The sequence below is a fragment of the Mytilus californianus genome, unplaced genomic scaffold, assembly GCF_021869535.1.
Source record: "Mytilus californianus isolate M0D057914Y unplaced genomic scaffold, xbMytCali1.0.p SCAF_11, whole genome shotgun sequence".
In the NCBI taxonomy this organism is placed as follows: Eukaryota; Metazoa; Mollusca; class Bivalvia; order Mytilida; family Mytilidae; genus Mytilus; species Mytilus californianus.
This window is the reverse complement of record NW_026262593.1, coordinates 3,908,575-3,923,902: the sequence shown is the minus strand read 5'-3', so window position 1 is coordinate 3,923,902 and position 15,328 is coordinate 3,908,575. Positions and strand designations below refer to the sequence as shown.

The 15,328-nt window shown below is 33.2% G+C and overlaps 1 pseudogene; it reads right to left on the bottom strand.

Annotated features, from left to right (window-relative positions):
* Positions 1-3,268: 3,268 nt before the first annotated feature.
* The window catches only part of LOC127719406 (cytochrome P450 3A41-like), a 35,555-nt pseudogene continuing 23,495 nt past the window's right edge, over positions 3,269-15,328 (bottom strand).

The following is a 15,328-nucleotide window of genomic DNA, read 5'->3' as shown; positions in this document are numbered from 1 at the left end:
GAAAAAAATGGTTGATTATATAGGGAATCACTGAAGCATGACTGGAGCGGGCCCCCCCCCCCCCCCTTAGGTCAGTCAGCGGGCCCCCCTTATGAAAAGTTCTGGATCCGCCACTGAATTTATAAACCAAGCACAAAAAGCATTATACAGCTTGTATAGAAATATAAGAAACCAAGTCATTCCATTCGACCTACAGCTTAAACTTTTTGATGCCATGGTAGAGCTTATTTTATTATATTGTTATGAGATTAGGGGGTTCAAAAACTTGAAAAATTTTAGAACATATTCACTTAGGTTTTTGTAAACGAATTTTAAAAGTAAGGTCTACAACACCTACATGTAATTATATTGTCTATGAAGAATTAGGCAGATTTCCTTTAGAAATAAAAGAAATAAACAAGAATGGTAATATTTTTGTGAAAAATATTGCATGATGAAAAATTATGTAGTAATATGTGAATGCTATTACTTAGTTCAAAACAAAATAGCAGTCAGTCAATCAAATGGTTGAATTTTATTAATAATTATTTAATAAAGACTCCGGAAAACGCAAGAATCTAAATGACAAAATTAAGAACATCTAACTGAAAAATTCGCATTGAAACTGGGCGTTGGCAATATTCCTGCGGAGGACTGAAAATGAAATGTATGTAAAGAAAGTATAGAGGAATTTCACTATCTTTTTATATGTAAGTTTCCTCATCTGGTTAATATTAGAGAAAAAATTATCCCTAGTTATTATACGAAGTATCCAGGTAAACGGAAGTTAGCCTGTTATCTTATTGCAATATTGAATTATATAGACTGGTGACATCTTTTATCAAAAACCTTAATAACTTATTGTGATATATATTTTGTATATATTCTTTATTATTTGTTTATTGTATAATAATTCATGTTTATTACTGTATATTTACCTCATGTTACACATATATGTGTCTGAGAGTTGCTTCATGATAAAAAAAATCTTGAGGTTAAACTAAGTGAGAGGACAGGGTAAGATATTTGATAAAGGACCTTAACTCCCTTTATTCAAATGAAATGATCAGAAAGTAATAGCTAATTGTTGGGAGTTTTCGGCTGCATTCATCAGTGATATCTGTAGGCTATTGGGTATTTTGTGTGTAGTTTGCTTGCTTGGAGAAGTAGTCTATTGGGGTTTGATGTGATCTGTTGTACTGTCAGTTGTTGTGTATTGGGTAATTTGTTTGTATTATGCTTTCTTGGTGGAGTAGGATATTGGGGTTTGACGTGGTCTGTTGTACTGTCGATTGTTTCGTATTGGGTAATTCCTTGTATTCTTTTTAAGTTTTACCAGATCTACACATTAAGGACTCCACCATGAGTATTTGCAATATACTAAATTGCACTATGCATTCATTTTTGCTGTAAATAAACTTTTTTTTATCACAGAACGATTGGACGTGTTATATCAGACAAGCCCTGCTAAAACAAAAACAAAAAACAAAAATGTCGGACTAAGTCTTGAAAACATTTCACAGAAAATAAAACTGAATGTGATATGTTTTTTATCGCCAAATAACCCTAGATACGTATGCGCTCAACTTCAAATAAATATCCTGATGAATGTGATGGATCCAGTATGTACATCCTCATCTATAATAATAATGTTCTAGTAATTATCAAATTAACTTACTAATTTAAAAATAAAAAGATGTGGTATGATTGCGACCTTCCACCAAAGTTCAAATGAAGTAGATGTAAGCAACTATTGGCAACCGTACGGCCTTCAACAATATAAAAATAAGAAGATGTGGTATGATTGCTAATGAGACAACTATCCACCAAAGTTCAAATGAAGTGGATGTAAGCAATTATAGGCAGCCGTAAGGCCTTCCAACAATGAAAAAACCCATACCGTATAGTCGGCTATAAAAGCCCCCGATATGAAAAATATGAAACAATTCAATTGAGAAAACTAACTGCCTAATTTATAGCAAAACCATTTACGAAAAACAGATATGACAGACATAAACCAACGACAACCACTGAACCTCATGTACAGGCTCCTGTCTTGGGATAGGCACATAAAGAATGTGACTGGGTTAAACATGTTTGTGAGCGCTCAACCCTCCCTCTAACCTGGGACAGTGGTGTAAAGTCATTTCAGATGCAAATATCGAAACACAAAACGACAAACTTGTGAGTGAATTTTTTTTTTTTTTTTTAAATGAACAACTCGTGTATGTAACAATGTTTTAGATTTTAACGAGAGAAATTTGTGTATTACTGAAAAATTATTACACCTGGGTTTTCGATATCACAAACTAGTCAAAACATTTACTAAATTTTATCATCGGTATAAGGACATCATTCGTAAATATAGCTCAACATGCAGACTTCTTATACGTTCAGGTATTTCACATCCAATTTGTTATGGAAATATTCTTTATAAAGCACAACAATGTCAGTATTCACCTCTGAAGCTAACAAAACCTTTAAATAGACTTATTGAGAAGGGATATAGTTACGATACTGTTGTCAGGTCATTAAAGATTGCATATTTTGGCGTTAATATTGATTCACTTATAGGGTCTTTGCATCGGCACTAAACACATTTATTTAAAAACCAGTTGTTGGCATGACACGGGTTATTTTTTTCTCATATATGTTATGATGGTATGATACTTATCCCCTAACGGGAAGGATTGTGCCTGATATTCATATGATGAAGACATGATCTTTCAATCAGTTTAATTGAAGTCTGGAGCTGGCATGTCAGTTAACTGCTAGTAGTCTGTTGTTATTTATGTATTATTGTCATTTTGTTTATTTTCTTTGGTTACATCTTCTGACATCAGACTTGGACTTCTCTTGAACTGAATTTTAATGTGCGTATTGTTATGCGTTTACTTTTCTACAATGGCTAGAGGTATAGGGGGAGGGTTGAGATCTCATAAACATGATTAACCCCGCCGCATTTTTGCGCCTGTCCCAAGTCAGGAGCCTCTAGCCTTTGTTAGTCTTGTATTATTTTTATTTTAGTTTCTTGTGTACAATTTGGAGTTTAGTATGGCGTTCATTATCACTGAACTAGTATATATATTTGTTTAGGGGCCAGCTGAAGGACGCCTCCGGGTGCGGGAATTTCTCGCTGCATTGAAGACCTGTTGGTGACCTTCTGCTGTTGTCTGTTCTATGGTCGGGTTGTTGTCTCTTTGACACATTCCCCATTTCCATTCTCAATTTTATTAACTGAACAGTTTAACTCGCAATAAATTCAATTTAGGTGATTAAAATGTAGCTATAACAAATGGAATTTTTTTTATTGGTCATGTAATATATATAGTCAAAAACAATATATATAACGTTCAGTTTCAGAAATAGACTGAACCATTGTTTTATTATATCTGAAATCTTCAATATGAAACAATGCATGAAGTATTCCTATCTTTTGTTGATATTCAATGTTATACCATTCTTAGCTCGTATTATTGCTCCAAGTTCGAGTTCAACAGACATCTGCAAAGTGTAGAAGAATATTCAAGGTATATAAAACGAATGCAAGCTACGTTTTGATTAAGATATCAACTCGTTGAAGATTCCTGACATATGATCTAATCAAATAATACGTCTTTACATAATGACATATTTTATTCAAACGGAATATTACAAAATATAATTAGATAGATCAGATGAAAGTCGATTTCGAAGTTGATTTATAATAAGTCCAGCACATGAGAAAAACCTCTAGGAAAGAGCTGATGTTTCAGGTGCTGCCAACATATTACTTACAAAAATTGAAAATCGCGAATATTTTGTCGCTTTTTACAAAATTACTGATTGATTTGTAGATGTATTATGTCTTTTATACAGCACCGCTGGAGGGGATTCTTATCAGAATCGGAACGACTAAGTACATATGTTTTTTAATTACAACTCGTCCTGTATATCTGTATTGTTGTTAGATATACAATATGGAGGACGTCACTAAAGCATTTGTACTGTAGTAATATATAAATAACACATAGTGTAGAGGGTGATACCTTAGAAAACATTGTCAACTGAGGCTTTTCCAAGGTTGACAATGTTTTATCAAGGGGTAACAATCTGCTCTATCACCCTCGCAGCTATGTGTTATTATACTGAATGTTCTGACATTATTCATATAAATATGTATGTTCTTTTAAATTCTAAATCTAAGTACTTTATCGTGACGTCATGTACATAACAACGTTACGGTTATCATAGAAAAACAACAAAAATGAAGAAAGATATATTTTTTTATTTTGACAGTTTATGAAAAAGTTCTGAGGACAAAACTTGAGCATTGGCTTTAACATTATTTATGTAAATGCAATTCATTGTCTTTCAATTATAGATTTTTGATTGGTCTGCACAAGAGAGTGACATTCAAAAAATTGTCTCCCTCTGAGCCATGGGATAGAGTAAATTATCTCCCTCGTATTAGCCAATCAAAATCTTGTATTTAAACGTGAAGTATGATAATAAAATTTGCATCGTTAACGATGAACACCTGTCAAGTTACGAATAAGGGAAAACTTCAAATGTTTTACATGAGACTCATGCTGAATATTCTGGGGAGAGGAAATATCAAAATCAATTTATAATGAATACCTAGGTGTTTTATTTAACATAAAGAGAATAAAAATGTGTTTTGTGTATATGACATTAAATTTTTTTATTCAAATAAAATAAAATTTGTTTCTTTAAGATAAAGTTAAATAAAGCTTAATTACCTCTGTCTTACAACAGGGCGAAAAAGTAAACCTCTGTAACATAAACACTAACGCCATTTTAGCTTCCAGCAATGCCAATCGCATTCCAATACATATCCTTGGACCTATGCCAAATGGAACAAATGTATACTCTGGTCTTTTAGCTTTGTTCTCATCAGTAAACCTGCAATAAGTGTACGGTTCATGTCAGTTTAAGAGAAATACACTGGAAACAAATTGCAATCTTGAAACAACAATGTTAATTACAAGTACTACTACTTAATCATGTTCCTCAAAGCTATATCGTTTTGCATCGCAATTCAAAATATATATGTTAAGTTACAACTATGAAATTTGTAGTCGAAAATTTGAATTGTGCATATGTATTACAAATACAAATTTGAATACCAAGGATCTCAATCGTTTATATATAAATGTCAAATATAAAATTGCAAGGCAATTTTAACGTTTTCTTTAAATAGCCTCACCTGTCCGGGTCGAATTTCTCAGGGTCTGGCCAGTATATAGGATACTGTGTAAGGCATACACAGGTACACTAACATTTACATCTTTAGGAATGTGAACACCTTTGACTGTTATATCCTCTCTTGCAGCTCGGTGAAATCTATTCAAATTTAAGATAAAACATAAGACTTTTGATTAATTCAACATTAAACAACCGAAAATGATCGTACTAACGATATTTCATATCAACACACAAGAGTATTGACTAATTGACTGTTTATACCCCTGAAAAAATCTCTCCCAGCAGTGGCGATTAATTGATTGTAAAAATTCATCAAAAATACAATGGTTATAATTTAATATGTCAGACGTGCTTTTCATCTACATAGAAACAATTCGTGACGCTCAAATCAAAACTGTCAACCTTGAAAGGCCATATCAAATACGAATTTATGGAGCATTGAAACCAAATATTCAAATATTGGTGTTCCAACTTTAGGAAAAAGTAGTTAACCGATATTTAAATCTCATAAATCTTTTAGGAAGACAAATAAAAACTCCGGGAATCACATGAACTAAAAAGGAGCAAGACTACATGTAGGAGCGTCGACAATGAAAGCTTCTCCTGATATGTATGTATAACATGTACAACATTCGAATACGCTAACGCTAAATGTCACAATCGGAAATAGAACACAATCGGTAAAATTGTAAATTACATCCTTGTATCTTAAGATCTAAGACTGTGAAATAATGTTGATAGCTAGTTGAGACACGGACATATCGTATCGGTCAACCGTGATCTGTAATGATGACTATAAAAACTATATGTAGTGTCGATTTCATTTGTTATTCGTCATAAATCACTCTGTTGGATCAGTTGTTGTGTAAGGAGCACCAAAACGGCTTAGTCCATTTATGTCTAGGAATTAAAAAAGACCTGTGTTCAGAATAATTCAATATCTTACAAACAGTTTATTTACAGACAAGACTGCACAAGCTAAAATGGCTCGCCCGCTTTGCTGATAATGATTATATTATATGTTGAACAACTCTTCTTTTTTAACATGAAAGATAACCAGAGATTAACCAATGCTGTCATGTGCTATTATTATTTTATTATCTAACCTTGATGCTGCACCGTAGAGTCGAAGTACCTCATTAAAAAATTTATCTAAATATTCTAATTTAGAAAGGTCTTCTATCTGTGGCTTGTCCTAAATAAATATGATCATGGTTAGTATAACTAGATATGTGTTGGTGCCTGTATCAATTACTTCGAAGTTGTAAAGCATTGCTATCATACCACATCTTCTTATTTTTCAATATGATTAAAATACAGATCAAGTTTTGCTTACAAGGATCTGACAACCGTTTTACTTTATGTGCTGGTAATTATTACATCAACAATTGAAATTTTAGCTTTCAAATTGTTGAAGGTGTTTAGTAATCCGATAAAACCAGAGAATCCCGAAAAGTCTTTAGAACAGAAAGTAGAATGGAGCGTGTTTTAGTTCCTTTTAAGCCAAGCTTGGACAAATGAGCTGTATTTTAATAAGATTGCTCATTTTTATATATATACTGACTATTTGGCAGGTTTGACCAACAGGAACGAAACCTCAACATAGAGTGGTTTCGACCTAGTGGTTTAGAAACTCATCAAGACTATCAGGCTTATAATTTAGTACACCAGGGGGAGGGGGTTCAACTTATTTATGTTTTGAGTGGCAATCGAACCAAATCAGTTGGAAAACCAGATCAATAACGAATGTGAGGAACATTGAAAAGTAGATTATTTCAGAAAGTTGTGCAAATTCTTGCTTAGGTCAATCATACCAAAATATAGAAAAATCCTGGTGTTTAGAATTTTTTTCTAATTTTTAAATTCACAAAAAATGGTAAAAATCAATATTATTTCACGTCATAGCAGTAGTGTTGACTACTGTTCTGGTGATACATTTGGAGTCGAAACGTCCACCAGAGGTGGCATTAAGTGGCTGTAGAAACTTAAAAAGAGTTCCAGTCCTAAAATGTAGTACATCAGACGCGTGTTTTGTATACAACATCAGACGCGTGTTTTATATACTACGTAGACGCGTGTTTTGTATAATACGTCAGACGCGTGTTATGTTTTTTACGTTAGACGCGTGTTTTGTATACTACATCAGACGCGTGTTTTGTATACTACATTAGACGCGTGTTTTGTATACTACATTAGACGCGTGTTTTGTATACTACATCAGACGCGTGTTTTGTAAACTACATTAGACGCGTGTTTTGTATACTACATCAGACTCATCAGTGACGCTCCAATTTATAATGTGTGATCACCAATTCAATAACAAAGTCAAAGACCATTGAGATCCAAGCATTTCTAAAATAGGCCATCTATTCCTAGGAGTTCACAACAATGGTGTTTTGAATGATTTTAACATAAGAAAATTACCAAATCATGCATGATGTTTCATGTCACCACAGACGTACAGAAGTTGATTTGATTAAATGGTTGCATGAACTCATCAGTTTACCAAATTTACATCGGGTTTTGTTTAACTTTATTAAATATACCAGGATTATAAAAGTCAGGCTACTTAATTTATACATACATGCAGTTTCTGTTTTAGCCGGAATAATTCAAAGTATTATTAAGTAAAACACGAAATGAAGTACTTGGAATTGTTTATGTTCACCATTTAGAACTACCTACACCATGTAGAACATTTTCTATTTCCTCGATACATTTGCTCTGGACATCTTGGTTAGTGGCTAGGCAATAACAGGCAAAGGATAATGTATTAGCAGTTGTGTCATAACCAGCAACGAAAAAAGTAACAGCATTTTCTTTCAATTCTATATTGTTCAATCCTGTAAAAAATAATGGAAAACCTATTATTCAATAAATTACACAAGTAAATATCATCGGTGAATATATACAAATGACGACAGCTGAAACATGCGTAAATCAAAGCAACATTTTGTGCAAATTTGTAGTTTTCAATTGTTTTCAACAGAATGATTTCCTACAGATAACACATGTATTGCTTTAAAAGAATTCAGCTTACAAATTTCAATTGTAGATGTATGTTATGCCTTAAGGATGTACACCTCTGAGGAGCCAAACATTTCTATAATTAAACTTTTTTTCTTAACCTGATTCTTGGGTTTATATGACTGCAAAACAATAATTGGTGAAGAAAAAATCATATGGTGGTGCACTTCTTTTTTTGCTACGGCCCTTTGAAAGTACCCAATTTTGATGATTTTCCCATTTTTCATCAATTTTTACCTATTTTTGGGCTATTATCGTGAAAAAAAATCACAGTTCCTCAATTAAACTTTTTTTATACTTTCAATAAAGATGAAGTGGACCAATCTGAATAAATTTAATTTAATTTGAAAAAAATATAGGAAGGTGTTAATATAAGAAAGTTTTATCATATTTTGATGCTTTTTTGTGTCAAATTAACCATGGTGTCAATTTTGTAAATTTGTGATTTTTCTCTGTTTTAAGAACAAAATGCTTATTATTTCATTTCAACTTCTTTGTTATAAATGATTGAAAAAATACATATCTAAGAAATTTGAAAAGAAAAAAAGTGATATGGGATATACATGTTTCTGGTAAAATCATTTCTTGTACCCCTCACCCATTTTCTCAAAATTTGGCTAAAAAGACGGACTTCTCAAAATTTGGCTAAAAAGACTGACTTGATTGGTAATAAAATTTGAAAAATTGATTTCTCAAAAACTACTCATTTTAAATACGCATTTTTTATGATTGGTAATAAAATTTGAAATTTTTTTTATGATTGGTAATAAAATTTGAAAAATTGATTTCTCAAAAACTACTCATTTTAAATACGCATTTTTTTTCACAGAGTTAAGTTTGATTATAACATTTTTTAAATTCATTGATATTTTTCACTTGTATCACATGTTTTTGAAATAATTCCAGAACGAGATTTCAACGAGACTGTAACGTCAGAAGAATACATCCTTAAAAAAAGAAGATGTGGTATGGTTGCCAATGAGACAACTCTCCACCAGAGACCAAATGATATAGACGTTTACAACAATAGATCAACGTACGGCCTTCAACAATGAGTAAAACCCATACGGCATAGTCAGCTGTAAAAGGCCCCGAAATGACAAATGTAAAACAATTCAACGAGAGAACTAACGGATGATTAATGAACAAAATAATGAACGAAAAACAAATGTGATATACAGCAACAAATGACAACCACTGAATTACAAGCTTCTGACTTGGGACAGGCACATACAGAATTTGTCGGGTTAAACTAGTTTTTTGGCGCCAAACCCTCACCTTAACCTGGGACGGTGGTGTAATAGTGCAGCATAAGAAAAACATCTACCAAAAAACACAGACCGGACGTGGCAGGGTATTTATACATCACCACAACAAAAATAGCCACTAATTACAGATCTGAGAATACTCGCAGTAACTGACAGCTAGTTCAAAGCCAATAATAATTGATAAAAAAATCATGCATCTAAGACTAATGGCTGTATGAAATATTTTACTTCGATGAAGATCACTCCAGATGACTTAAAAATAATGCATGTGCGTTGAGTCCCAACAGAATTCCTCAGGGAAATATTCCCTCTCGCTGTTTTGTGTATTGCTGTTAGAGTTGTGATTAAACTGCCAGTAATTTACCTCTATTTTTGAACTCTTTAACATCACCCTTGGTAAAGTTATCTGGTTGTATATCATCATGGCGGGCATTTAACATCAGTTGTAAAAAATCGGTGTAAACCTTACAAAATATATAATAATTACTCAACGATGCTAGGAGTATTCTAAAGCAACAATGTTGAAATTTGAGCATTGTCAAATTGGCATTATCAACTTTAGAAAAGCTCTTGATTTAAATCTTGATTTTATCTTACTAGTGTTCCTGTTATATTATCAAAAATTGGCTAAAGTAGTATAGGGTCTAGAATAAAATTTTGTGACATCTTCATAATCAATATATGTATACATTTAAGAACTAAATAGATAAAATTGAGAATGGAAATGGGGAATATGTCAATTAATTTGTGATGGTAACTGTAACACTTATTCAACGGCGATTTCATTCGTTCTTCTTCATAAATCTGTTGGGGCAATTTTTGTGTAAGAAGCACATCCCTGTAAATGAAGTCAGTATAGTGTGAATATGCACGAGCGTTAACGTATTAACTGTCACATGTAAAGTCATACGATGAAACATATTGTATGTTACTTTTGGGAAATAGGAAGTTGAAATCGTTACTTTTATCCTAGATTCTATAGTTTGAAGTCATCCATATGTGTCAATATCGAGGAAAAGATGAAGATATGGAGCCGACTTTCTTCTTTCGTTGGGATCCTTATTCTAATGTTCACTGGGATATATGAGATGTTAGATGTATAAATGTTGTAATTATTGGAGTAAGTTATACATACTTCCTTTTCTTTTGTTCTGATTTCAATTGCAGAATCTACAACAGATTTGAAGAAATCATCAACTTCTTTAGTCGACAATTGCACTGTTAACAAGTTTTGCAAAAACGGAAACATCACTGAAATGAACAAAAAAATGACATGCAAATATAATATCTGAAAGAAATGGAGTCTTTCATTTGTTTTGGCTGAATAAAGAAACTCTACAAGACAAATATTTGTGAAAAAAATATTGCAAAATAAACGCATGTCTAATATACACGGTGTACTTATTCCTATTCACTTTACTATTGGTTAATTTGTTTACCACGGATAAATGAAGGAAAGTCAAAGACAACTGAACAACTTAATTCATTCAACAATAAGAGCTAACCATGAGTTGTGCATGTTTAAATTGAGTAAAACAACTCTTTGTACAATATATTTTTCTATGTAATAGAGTTGTCTATTAATCAACAAGTTCTTGGTAAACTTGGTTTTAATACGCTATTCAACAAAAAAAAAGAATCATACATGTTTTAGAGAATACTGTTTTTCATGCATTCTATACGTATAATTCCATGTTCAGCGTGCAGAGCACAAGATACATCAAGTATACGCGCGACTAAAAACGTTAGAAGTCAAATACATAAATGGAGGGAGGGCGAGTGGTCTAAGTAGTCGAACTACTGTATCACTAGCCTGTCAACACAGAGGTTGTACTAAGTTCGAATCCCGCACGTGGCAGGTGCGCTCGACTCCAATCTCAATTGAATAGGACTGTCAGTTTTCCTACCGAAGGTCGGTGGTTCTCTCCGGGCACTACAACGTCCTGCACCAATATAAACTGACCGCCACGAAATAGCACAACAGTGCTAAAAGTGGCGTTAAACACCAATCAATCAATGAATCAATCATAAATTTGGGATGAATCAAAACTAAAAGGGAAAAATCAAAAAAACAAATATCGATTAATTCTTCAGGGCCGTTTTTGTTCAAATCAGAATGACTGAAGTGGAAAACTGTGTTTGGATTTTTGATGTCAGATGTGTTGTATATCTATGATGTATGTTACACAATTTTGGCTGCTAGATCCATTTTTTTTCACGTTAACCATGGGGTTTGACCTTTTTTAATATATTTTTGTTATAGATTTCAAATTATATACCGTAAGTGAAAACTTACTAATAAGAAGTAACTTGAGTATAAATATCTCTCCAAGGGCTGCTTCTTTTGCGTGCTTTACGAACTGATTGTTTGGATCTTTCTGTGAATTGACTTCTATGCCGAATGCAGTACTAGCGATTACATCCATAGTAAAAGATCCACATACTCTGTAATGAAAACTGCTGATATATGGGAAATCAAACTCAATTCACAAAAATAAATATTTACTATTACTCAAATTAGTTATTTATAAATCAGGTCCCGTACGTTTTGTTTATATAAATTAGATGTTTTTAATGTAATGATGTTTGACATAATCACAACTTTTTTGTTGGACAAGGTGTACATGTTTTGAAAAGAACTTCTCAACTTGACTTGCACATCCATACAAATGTATTTACACTGGTTCGATCATTAGTTGTTACAACATCGGGGATAGACATACTTAATAAAATTGTAACAATAATACCACCTTAAATCATCACTCCTACTAACGCCGTTTCAGCCTTTCAATGTGACACAAGATATTCCTTCTTTGATAATTTCCCTTATTTTGTGTATTAAGACAGTACCTGAACGATAAAAGGGAGTTCAAGCGTACTCACAAGATTTACAGCCGAAAAAAAAACAGTGAAAAGACATAGCTATCTAACCTTAGGGGAAATAACTCTTACAGAGACTAAATTTTTAAATCAAAGTAGATAATAAGAAAAAGGTCTATTGACGCGAGCATCTTCGTATGTAATGAGAACGTTAAATGAACATAGGAAAATTATGTCTTACTCCTTCATGTCGACGTGTTCTCCTTGTTCACGCTGTTGTTGGATGTTTTCAACTAGGTCGGTGCAGCATTTTTGTATTTTGGGGACCATCTAAAATATTTGAAATAAGTTCGAGTACATACATGATTATTTGCAATTCTAAAAAAATGTAGTTATGCGGTCGTGTTTTATATATAAGCGATTATATGTGTAGCATTAAAAAACATTTCAAAAGGACAACATGTGTGTATTGTGGTCATGGTTTGAAGTGGCTGTACTTTTAAGTCTTTGTGTTGAAATAAACAAGGTTTACCGGAAGAAATATAACTTTATCTTAAATAATGACTTCTTAAGATAATTTCGTTGAAAATGCGGATATAAAAATAAGAAGATGTGGTATGATTGCCAATGAGACAATTCCCCACAAGAGAACAAATGACACAGAAATTAACAACTATAGGTCACCGTACGGCCTTCAACAATGAGCTAAGCGCATACATAGGGTTTTTATATAATGATGCCAAACTGAACCTATTGTCATTTATCATGGTCCATTCCGGTTTAGGAAGAACATGTAGATATGGAAAAATCCTTTCCTACTGAGAGTAAACCAATTCTGTTTTGTTTACTTTTAGAACATTTTATTGTTATTTGGGAATAAAAAAACTTACCAGCTTTAGTTTCCCGGATGAGAATGTAGGAGAAAGTGTACTACGAAGAAACTTCCAATGGTTATCATAGGCAAAACTGACACCAGAAGCCATCTCTTCGTCCATCTTAAATGGAATCTGAAAAATATATAACATGTATATCTGTGCAGGTTTATTAATTCTCTGTTTAATCTAGCTTCCGATATATTGTCTATATACGACAAGGGGTTGTAAGTGTGTGTGCATATGTGAAACTGATTAACTCAGACCACATTGGTATCTATCATCCATATCATACTGTCTCGACAATCTGTTGTTTATTGATGTTTGTCTTTTTGTACGTCTATGCCATCGGGAGAGTCGATTGTTATTGGTTAGTGTAATCTGTGGTACTGTTCAGATATTTTTGTATGTCAAAGGAGGTTCTTAATGGTCTATGATTTTGGTTACTCGTCTTTGAATAATGATTCGGATATTCGATAACTTTATAGGCAACAGTAGCTAACTGATGTTCAAACAAGTTGCTTTCTTTAAAAAAAGAAATGCAATCGTAAACCCAAATGCTTGTTTGGCATTAAATATTAGATAATTCTTTAATAAAGATGTATTGTTTTATATTATTTTTGTTGTTACAGTATAAGAATTAGAAACTGACATTGATCGTTTACTTAAAGTAACTACTGTTCAATGTGGGGTGAAATATTCTTTTTAAAGGAATATTTTTTTCTCTCTCCTAGCTCTCTCCCGAAAGACAACATGTTAAGTCACCCACTGGATGTTCCATTCTAAGGTGCTGGTTTTTTTTTAGATAAGAGTTAGTTTTTTGGCTAAAGTTCAAATGCAAATGTGAAGAAATTTAATCAATTAATGATTATTTGTGTTTAAGAAATGCAGTACGTGAACCTGTAAAATAGCTGTTTTTATTGGAATTTGAGATATGTTCATGGTAATTTGAACAATGGCTTGATATTGATCATTATTAAGATCCTTACACTTGCTCTGCAAGGTTTTTGTGATGCTTAGGGTAGTAAGCATTATCAGTTTTAAGTTGTGCGCTTAAAATTTGTGCTCTTAAAAGTTTTAGATGACAAACCTCTTTTGTTAAAAACAAACACTTTTTAAAACCTTTAACTCGCTTTGAAGGTATTTTCCGAATGTCCCTTTTTATTTTGATGTTTTCTTATATTTTAAATTGTGGTTCACGAAAAAAGGCCTGCAAGTTTAATTGTAAAATTATACAATTTGAATTGCACTGTATCCTCTACACCTTGATGACTGAAACCATTTTATAGCTATAAATACGTTACCATCATAAATTCTGAGTGTAACCCCAATTGCGTCATAGGTCAGATGGAAAATCCCGACTAAAAATAAACGTACTCTCACTGGTCCGGACCTATACCCCTGTTTGCCCATATTCTCCCATTCAATTTCCATCTGCGACATCGGTCACACGTGCAAATATATACAGATTCAACAGAGAAGTGTTTAGTTGTTTGTAAAGTTTTTGAATAGCTTAATTGCTTTTCATATTGTGTATATTATTGGAAATTTATTCCCTTGTTTAGCTTGAATTTCTAAACAAATTATTTGTGTTTTTTTGACTAAAGTAAATTTTATTATGGACTTTAATTTGAATAGTCCGTATGTAAATATTCCTGGTTCGGACTATCTCTTAGATGGGTCACTACCTTTAAGTCCCCCCCAAACTACCAGTACAATGACCGGAGTTTCGACAACGGTGTCTGGTAATGCTACCTATCCGACCCTTTCACAAGGTTCGGCCATGCATTTTGGGGGGGTACCTACATCAACTTCGGTGACTCATACTTTATCTAGGCCTGTTAATTCATCGGGTACTATTAGTTCTGTCCCAGGTACAGCTATGGGCTTGAACTTGCCAGGTTCTAGACCCCCATTATCCTATTGTGGGTATATGCTTCCCAACACGGGCACACAACCTTTACCCTCATGGTCTCAGCCACCTTGGCCACAGTCTTACCCTTATGGTGGGTTTATGCCAAACCAACCTGGTTTTTGGCCTTATAGGGACAATTTCTATGGTCCCCCTTCTGGGGTAGCTACTGCACCACCTTTAGCTCCTGCTCCACCCGTAGCAGTATCTTTGACTCCTGCAGTAGCTCCTTCTACCACCGT